The sequence below is a fragment of the Hyla sarda genome, chromosome 4 (genome assembly GCF_029499605.1).
Source record: "Hyla sarda isolate aHylSar1 chromosome 4, aHylSar1.hap1, whole genome shotgun sequence".
In the NCBI taxonomy this organism is placed as follows: domain Eukaryota; kingdom Metazoa; phylum Chordata; class Amphibia; order Anura; family Hylidae; genus Hyla; species Hyla sarda.
Genome location: NC_079192.1, coordinates 270,041,709 through 270,052,033, shown reverse-complemented (window position 1 = coordinate 270,052,033; position 10,325 = coordinate 270,041,709).

Here is a 10,325-nt window from a genome sequence, read left to right as displayed (position 1 = left end):
CGGCATCCCGAACAGCTTAAAGGACAGCGGGAGGGCCCCTACCCGCCTCCTCGCTGTCCGATCGCCGAATGACTGCTCAGTGCCTGAGATCCAGGCATGAGCAGTCATGCGGCAGAATCGTTGATCACTGGTTTCCTATGAGAAACCGGTGATCAATGATGAAGATCAGTGTGTGCGGTGTTATAGGTCCCTATGGGACCTATAACACTGCAAAAAAAAAGTGAAAAAAAAAAGTGAATAAATATCATTTAACTCCTCCCCTATTAAAAGTTTGAATCACCCCCCTTTTCCAATAAAAAAAAAACACAGTGTAAATAAAAATAAAAATAAACATATATGGTATCACCGCGTGCAGAAATGTCCGAATTATAAAAATATATCATTAATTAAACCGCTCGGTCAATGGCGATCAGTAAGTCCTATCAAAGCAAAAATGGTACCGTTAAAAACTTCAGATCACGGCACAAAAAATGAGCCCTCATACCGCCCCATACACGGAAAAATTAAAAAGTTATAGGGGTCAGAAGATGACAATTTTAAACGTATACATTTTCCTGCATGTAGTTATGATTTTTTCCAGAAGTCCGACAAAATCAAACCGAGATAAGTAGGGTATGATTTTAATCATATGGACCTACAGAATAAAGATAAGGTGTCATGTTTACTAAAAAATGTACTACGTAGAAACGGAAGCCCCCAAAAGTTACAATATGGCGTTTTTTCTTTAATTTCATCGCACAATGTTTTTTTTCTGTTTTGCCGTAGATTTTTGGGTAAAATGACTGATGTCACTGCAAAGTAGAATAGGTGGTGCAAAAGCCTTCATGTTGATTTTTAGGTGCAAAATTGGAAGGGTTATGATTTGTGATTATGATTAGGAAAAAATTAAAGTGCAAAAATGGAAAAACCTGTGGTCCTTAAAGGGTTAAACATACAAATTTTGGCGCGTGTAGTTATAATTTTTTTTAAAGTAGTTAAATGAAATAAATCCTACATAAATTCCGTATCCCTGTAACCATATGGACCTACAGAAAAAAAGGTAAGGTGTCATTTTTACCAAAAAGTGCACTGCGTAGAAACGGAAACCCCAAAATTACAAAATTACATCTTTTTTTCTATTTCACCCCACAAACAAATTTTTTTTCGTTTTACCACAGATTTTCTAATGAAATGATCGATGGTATTATGAAGTACAATTTGTGGAGCAAAAAACAAGCCTTTACAAGGGTCTGTAGGTGGAAAATTAAAAGCGTTATGACTATTAGAAGGGAAGGAAGAAAAACAAAAGAAGAAAAAAATGAAAATTGACCTGGTCCACAAGGGGTTATGGGCCCAATTTTTTGTTCATGATCTTTTGTTATTATTAGTACCACTTTTGCATATAAGTGACTTTTAGATTCATTTTTTTCTGGGATGTGATGTGACCAAAATTCAGCAATTTTGGTCTTCAGTATTATTTTACGTTTAAGCCATTTACTATGCATGATCAGTCATTTTCTATCTTAAAAGTTTGGAAAATTTAGCTTGTGTTACAAATGTGTGCCGATCAGGTTGGCGGGCAGTCATTGGCGCTCTTGAGCCCTTCATTGGTAAATGGTGGATTGCAATGCAATGGGGGGAAAGCCATGACCTCATATGTAATACAAAATCTGCATATAACAAAAGTTAATTGCATTGTAGATTTTGCTGCTGATTTTTATCTCACTTGAGCACCATTTTTGTTTTTTAGATTATAGAGTTTTAACATGGAATTTCAATTGGATTACACTTACCTGGACTGAGTATATGGCGTCTCCTCCTGTGCTCCCTGCTATGAAATTGCTTCCGCTAATCAGTCTGCACATGGTGCGCTGGTGCATTTCTGTTTTGTCTTGCTTGTGTGTACTTACCAGATTTTCCACAGCATGTATGTGGACAGCAGCACCATTCAGTAGATCCTTGCCAGTAGCATACAGCTCTTCTATGTACATATATAGCCGTATGTGTCAGTATAGCACATAGTAACCAATCACACCACTTTTTATTTTCAGAATTGCTTTGGAATTGGGCTGGAATCTGGTTGCTTGCACCCAGAAATTCTCTTTTATGGTGTATTCACATGTACAGTATTCTGCACAGATTTAATGCCACGATTTGATGTGCAGGATTTTCTGCTACAGATTTCAATGTAAATTAAATGACTGAATACAGCATCAAATCTACTCAGAATTTATGAAAACCTGTCTAGAGGAAAAGTTGCTGATTTGCCCATAGCAAGGAATCTCAATGAATCAATCAATCAATGAAAAGGCCTCTAAAAATGAAAGAAGCAATCTGATTGGTTGCTATGGACAACTCAGCAACTGTTCTACTGGACAGGTCTTGACAAATCTCCCTCACTGTACGTGTGAATACTGTATGTGCACATCCGCAGCGCATTTGATGCCGTGGATGCGCTGCCGGCAGTCAGGAGCGGACACACAGAGCTACAACAGCAGGGAGCTCGCTCTGCTGTAAGTCTGTGTGTGCCGGCAGCGCATCCTTGGTGTTAAATACGCTGTGGATGCGCTCCTGTGTGAACGTACCCTAAAATGTAAAGTACCCCCATGGATACTCTTTTGATCAATATGACATTGCAGCTGGAGAAGCAATTGCATGCTGAGCAGCACAGTTACCAGGGTAACCATACAATACCTAGCTAATGTCCTGCACATGGTAAGCATCTGACATTATGGCCCTGATTTACTAAGAGTGTTGTGTAGGTTTCTTTGTGGGTTTTAATTTCCTACAATTTTGTTTCCACACTATTTACTAAGCTTTCCCTACATTTTGCACTTTTCCCTACATCTTTTTTTACACATGCTCTGAGCTGTAGGGTTTTCCTCAGCTCAAATCCATCACATTTTCTGTGGAAACCTTAGTAAATATGTAGGGTTTTTGTGAAAATGTCGGGAACATACCCCTTTTATGTGACCACGCCACCTTTTCGCCGGCACCGATAGTCAAGGGGACAGAACGGGCAGCGGCGCCGATAACCAGGGGGTGAGAAGGGCCGACAGCAGCGCTCTAGACCCCAGGAAAGGCAGGGGGAGAGAAGCGGGCAGCGACGGCCTCTCTCCCCCTGCCTTTCCTGGGGGTGTATCGGCGTATAACACACACACAGACTTTAGGCTAAAAATTTTAGCCTAAAAAGTGCGTCTTATACGCCGATAAATACGGTATTTCCTGCATTTCTCATGGTAAAAGCCTCATGAGGAAGCAAAAAAGGGAAATGCACTTATTTAAGTTTTCAAGTATTGTGCAGTAGTAATTCAATTATGAATTATGGTCTGATATAGATTTTATCAATGCTCTTGTAACTATCTTACTCCTGGCCAAATCCATATACAGAATTTATATACCAAAGTATACCAAAGTAAATCAAACAGAGCCATGTCGGTTTTAAATGCTTCTCTACCTTTATTCAGTCCTTCACTTGGTTATTTCACCTCTGTAATTAGCATAAGTTCCCACCCCCTACTAGGGGGAAAGATATGCCTTTCCTGAACAGTTGGCGGGCTTCTTTGTTCAAAGGCTTCACAAGATGGGAGGGGTGAGACCGTAAGGAGCAGATGGGGAAGTAGGATTGTCCTCGTGGTCTGCAGCTTCTGTCAGGATTCGGCTAGCTGGAGGTGGATCCTCTGTGTCAGAGAGGGATTGGCGTGGACCGTGTCAGTGGACCGGTTCTAAGTTGCTACTGGTTTTCGCCAGAGCCCACCGCAAAGCAGGATGGACTTGCAGCGGCGGTAGCAACCAGGTCGTATCCACCGGCAATGGCTCAACCTCTCTGACTGCTGAGATAGGCGCGGTACAAGGGAGTAGACAAGAGCAGAGTCGGACGTAGCAGAAGGTCAGGGCAGGCAGCAAGGATCGTAGTCAGGGGCAACGCCAGGAGGTCTGGAACACAGGCTAGGAACACACACGGAAACGCTTTCACTGGCACAAGGGCAACAAGATCCGGCAAGGAAGTGCAGGGGAAGTGAGGTATTATAGGGAAGTGCACAGGTGAAGATACTGATTAAAACCCATGCGCCAATCAGTGGCGCACCGGCCCTTTAAATCGCAAAGACCCGGCGTGCGCGCGCCCTAGGGAACGGGGCCGCGCATGCCGGGACAGCACAGACGGGGAACGAGTCTGGTAAGCGGGTCGGGATGTGCACCGTGAGCGGGCGCGTCCCGCATCGCGAATCGCATCCCGGCTGGGGACATAATCGCAGCGCACCGGGTCAGCGGGTCTGACCGGGGCGCTGCGAACAGGAGAACGCCGTGAGCACTCTGGGGAGGAGCGGGGACCCGGAGCGCTCGGCGTAACAGCTTCCTCTACATGATGGTGGGGGTGAGATAGGAGAGAGCAGATGGGGGAGGGGTAGCTCCTAAATGAACATTACATGAAAAAAAACATAGATACATCTATTACAAGCCCCCCTAAAATGATCATTTTACCTTTCCCTAATTTCCATCATCCTAACTCATCTGCCCCAATGTGTTTTCTCAAACGTTTCACTGTACTTTAGATGACCCATGGCTTGTCCATGGACCCCCTTAGCTTCAGACTTTACACATATGGAGTCAAATGCTGTCCACAAGGTTTACTGGTTTTATAGATGGCATTGAAGCTCCGTAATGGGGTATAGGCCTCTTCTGTAGTCTCATAGTTGGAGATTTTCCTATCCTAGGTGACGGAAAATATGGATTTTATGAAAGACAGGAGGCGATCATTATAGTGCATTTCTTTCTTTACTGCAGGGTATATAGCAGCAACATTAAAACATTTTTTCAATAGTTAACAAGAAAACTTTGAGGTATACAGGTGTTGCAATTATAGGTATGTACAACCTAACATGCTGTATCTAGTAGTAACCAATGAGCATATAGCCTAGGTAATATAAGCTCTAGACTGACAAAACTATAGCTCTTTCTATGATGAACAATTAATAAAGAACACTTATATGAAGAAAAAATATATGATAAAGTTCATAAAATAACTGGAACAACTTGAAGGTTGAAATTCTTCTGGAAAGAAGTATCAGGCAAAAGAAGAAAAGTTCGTTCATCTGTGAATCTGAAGAAAAACTTCAGGACAAGGAACGAGATGATAATCCAAAAGGAATAGAAGTAACCCAAGAAGGTCCATGTCACGATTCGGCTGGCTGGAGGTGGATCCTCTGTGCCAGAGAGGGATTGGCGTGGACCGTGCTGGTGGACCGGTTCTAAGTTGCTACTGGTATTCACCAGAGCCCGCCGCAAAGCGGGACGGTCTTGCAGCGGCGGTAGCAACCAGGTCGTATCCACCAGCAACGGCTCAACTTCTCTGACTGCTGAAGATAGGTGCGGTACAAGGGAGTAGACAAGAGCAAGGTCGGACGTAGCAGAAGGTCAGGGCAGGCAGCAAGGATCGTAGTCAGGGGCAACGGCAGGAGGTCTGGAACACAGGCTAGGAACACACAAGGAAACGCTTTCACTGGCACAATGGCAACAAGATCCGGCGAGGGAGTGCAGGGGAAGTGAGGTATAAATAGGGAGTGCACAGGTGAGAATACTGATTAGGCCTGCTGCGCCAATCAGTGGCGCAGCGGCCCTTTAAATGGCAGAGACCCGGCGCGCGCGCGCCCTAAGGAGCGGGGCCGCGCGCGCCGGGACAACACAGACGGGGAACGGGTCAGGTACGGGAGCCGAGATGCGCATCGCGAGCGGGCGCGTCCCGCATCGCGAATCGCATCCCGGCTGGGAGTAATATCGCAGCGCACCCGGTCAGCAGGTCTGACCGGGGCGCTGCGAATGAGAGAACGCTGCGAGCGCTCCGGGGAGGAGCGGGGACCCGGAGCCTCGGCGTAACAGTCCACATGTCCTGGCGATTAGTAGGCTGAAATAAAATAAAAAATTTTAGTGGGATGGGATAAGGGAGGGATATTGCTCGCCTCCTGTCTTTCATAAAATCCATATTTTCCGTCAGCTAGGATAGGAAAATCTCCAATTTTATGACAAGACAGGAGGCATTCGCATTATAGTGCATGTTCAAAGCTTAAATACACAATAATAATTATACATTAATAACAAAATCATAAATACAGAATAATCTATAAAAGGGCCATAGAAACATGGTGTTCCGGTCTGAAATAGAAAGATTTAAAAGTGGATTCCGATGTCCAGTTGGCAGCTTTAAGGAGATCCGATAATGATCCCCCAGATTGGATGAGTTTAGTGGAAACTGCGCTTCTGGTGGAGTGTGCTCCAAATTTTGATATATCAATATTAGCCATGGCCATGACTGATCTAATCCATCTGGCTAAGGTCGTAGAAGAAACAGGTAAGTGTGGCTTACAGTAAGAAATAAGAAGTTGAGAATGAGAAGGATGACGGATAGATTTCGTTTTGTCTCCATAAGCGAGTAAACAACGGACAACACAGAGTTTGTCATTGTGAGGGAAAGACGGATAAAATATCTGATGGATATTGATTTTGGTTCGTCTATGAACCGAAAAGGATACTCCCTGAGGATAGAACTGTCTATGAGAAATATCCAAAGCCTTGACAACCGAAATTCTTTTAATGGAGATGAGACAAAGTAAAGTGGTAAATTTAAAAGATAAGAGTTTTAAAGATAATGAATCATTATCTTCCCAACCCCTAAAAAGGTCAAGAACAAGATTAACATCCCAAGTAGATTGATACTTAGGAGTCTGAGGTCGTCTACAATGAATTCCTTTAAGTAATTTACAAACCAAAGGATGTTTACCGATGGAGAGAGAATTAACAGGAATATGGTAAAAGGAAATGGCTGAACGATAAAGATTTATAGTACGGTATGCTTTACCTGCTTCAAAAGCGTCCGGAAGAGAATTCAGAATGTGTTAGATAGGTGCAGATAAGGGATCCAAATCCCGTTGCATGCACCAATCAGCCCAAAGTTTCCAGGCTGATCTGTAAGCAATCCTGGTACCTGGGGCCCAGGCGTCAGAGAGAATTTCTCTAGTTGTTCGAGAAAATTCTGACTCTGTGGACGTTGTCCCGAAATTAGCCATGCCACCAAGGGAAGTTGATGAGATAATATCAGAGGATGGGGGTTCCCTAGTGGGTCTAGTAGAAGATTCTGGAATGTGGGAAGTATCCTCGGGAAATCGATCAGCATCCCCAAAATCTGCGGGAACCATGGTTGAGAAGGCCACGATGGAGTGATCAGAACTACAGTTGCTTTCTGTATTGAGACTTGAACCAGAAGTCTGGGAATAAGATTGAATGGGGGAAAGGCATAAAGTATTTCCCCTTGCCAAATTTGAATGAAGGCGTCCGTCCCTGTTGCTTCCGGATCTGGACGCCAACTGAACAACCGTGGGAGGACCCCATACCTGTTGTACTTTTTGGAATACGGAATCCAATCGCTGGAATCTTTTAGATAACGCAAATTCCAGTCTGCTATGGTGTTGGAGAGACCTGGAAGATATTCGGCCTTGAGGGTAATGTCCCTGTCCAGGCAAAAGTGCCATAGGTCCTTGGCTATATTGGACAACATAGAGAATGGTGTTCTTCCTAGACGATTAATATATTGAACCGCCGAAATATTGTCCACACGAAGTAGGACACATTGATGGAAAGATAGAATTATTTACTTACCGATAATTCGGTTTTCTTGAGTCCACTATGACAGCCCACATGAGAGATGGTCCCATAGGACCTAATAGGAATAGGAAACAGAAAAGGGTTAAAAGCCCCTCCCCCGGCACCGTCCCCAGTGTTTTAGAAATGAATAAGGGACAACAGAAAAAGTAATGCCAGTCGAAGAAAACAACCCCAACACCAAAAAAAGGGACGGAAATAATGGGGCTGTCATGGTGGACTCAAGAAAACCGAATTATCGGTAAGTAAATAATTCTATCTTTACATATTGTCCACCATCACAGCCCACATGAGAAATACCAAATAAACATCATTAGGGAGGGACAGTGGCCTGCAGAACCTTTCTACCGAAGGCCAAATCATGAGACTCTGATAAGTCGAGCCTATAATGTTTAAAAAAGGTATGGGGATTTGACCATGTAGCTGCCCTACAAATCTGATCTATTGAGGCAGCAGATCTTTCTGCCCAGGATGTTGACATTGCTTAAGTAGAATGAGCTTTCAGACCGTTAGGGACTTGTTCCCCACTAACTTTATACGCCTCAACAATGGCACTCTTGATCCACCGGGCTATAGTACTTTTGGAAGCTTTCCTACCCTTATTCGGACCTTGGAACTGCAAAAGAAGATAAGAGTCTTTCCTCCAAAGACTTGTGACATCCAAATAATAGAGAAGACATCTTCTAACATCTAACATGCGAAATTTCTCTTCCTGTGGATTTCTTGGATTATTACAAAAAGAAGGAAGAAAAATTTCCTGAAACTGGTGGAAGTCAGTAATAACTTTAGGGAGAAAAGAAGGATCTAATCTGAGGGTTACTTTGTCATCAGATATGGACATGTATGGTTCATTGATTGACAGGGCTTGAATTTCTCCAACTCTTCTAGTAGAAGTAATAGCTATGAGAAAAGCTAGTTTTAGAGTGACAAATTTTTATAGAACACTGATCTAGAGGTTCAAAGGGGTGAGAAGTGAGAGCAGATAGCACCTAGTTAAGGTTCCAAGAGGGTGTACGGATTGGAGTTTTAGTCTAGAAACTGCCTTAAAAAACCTTTTAATCCAACAATGATCTGCAATCTGATGATCAAAGAAAGCCCCTAATGCTGCCACTTGGACTTTTATTGTACTAAGCGAGAGTCCTTTCTCAAATCCCTCTTGAAGGAAATACAAAATTCGTGGATAATTGGGATGAGATGGGTCTGGATCAATTTGTTTACTCCAGGATAGAAATTTCTTCCAGATTTTTAGGTATATTTTTGAAGTAGAGGGTTTCCTACTCTTCAATAATGTAAAAATGACTTTTTGTGACAGACCTTGTTTCCTCAAATTTGGCTCTTCAAAATCCAGGCCATAAGATGCAGGTTCTGTAGACCCTGATGAAATACTGGGCCTTGAGACAGAAGATCTTCCACTAGAGGTAGAGATAAGGGGGGTTCTATCGCTAGACTTTTCAACAGACAAAACCACCCCCTCTTTGGCCAGTATGGGGCCACAAAAATCACTTTTAAATTGCTGTCTTGGCCCAAATATAGATTTCCCTATACAAGGTATGGCACAAAGTTTATTCTTGGAAGTGGGATCCCCTTTCCAAAATTTTAGCCATAAAGCTCTGGATGAATTTGATAAGGCAGCGGACTTAGCCTCCATTCTCACAGATTCAGCCGAAGCATCTGCCAAAAAACCTGCCGCCATTTTTAACATGGGTACAGAAGCCAATAAGTCCTCTCTAAGCGCTTTATTCTCAATGTGTTCTTCTAACTGAGAAAGCCAGATAAAACGAGCTTTAGCTACACTAGTAGCTGCTATGTTCGGGTTCAAAATGGCAGTAGATGCTTGCCAGGTTTTTCGTAATAGACCATCCATTTTTCGATCCATGGGGTCTTTGAGTTGGCATGAATCTTCAAAAGGAAGAAATGTTTTCTTTACCACTTTTGATAATTGGCAGTCTATTTTAGGAATGTCATTCCATAATTCGATGTCTTTTCCCTCAAAAGGCAATCTATTTTTTATTTCCCTGGAAATTTGTAATTTCCTTTCAGGGTCCTGCCATTCATCCAGAATCAGACTTTTCAGATTTTCATGGATAGGAAAAACTAATTTTTTTGCCGGTTTTAACCCGCCAAACATTTGATCCTGGATGGACATAGGTTTATCAACCTCTTCCAACCCTATCACACCTCCGACTGCCTTGACCAAAATATCAGTATCCTCTGCTGAGAAAAAATATTTTACATTTTCCTTAGGAGGAACAGAAAACACTTCGCCCTCTTCCACCCCTTCAATATCTGATCTGGCGACAAGATCCTCCTCCTCTGAATCAGATATATCCATAATCCAGATGGCGTTTCAGAAACACCAGGATTTTGAAGAGGATTCAAATTCGCTAAAGAAGCCTGAATTTCTTGGCGTTTAAGCAACCTCAAAACCTCAGAAGATCCCAACTTTTCCTCTTGTACCACTTTTGAAATGCATTTTTTACATAAGGATTTTCCTTTCTCTGGAATTTTAGCTAGGCACATAACACATTTCTTTTTAGGTTTCTGAGAGGGTTCCTTGTCTCCCTGAAAGAGAAAAGGGACCCACTAAGTAAAAGAGCAAACATATCTTTGCAGCCCTATATCCATAAGCAGGAAAGGTATTACTTACAGAGACCAAAGGAACAGGCTGCTCCGCAGAATCAGCTCTGGAGGAA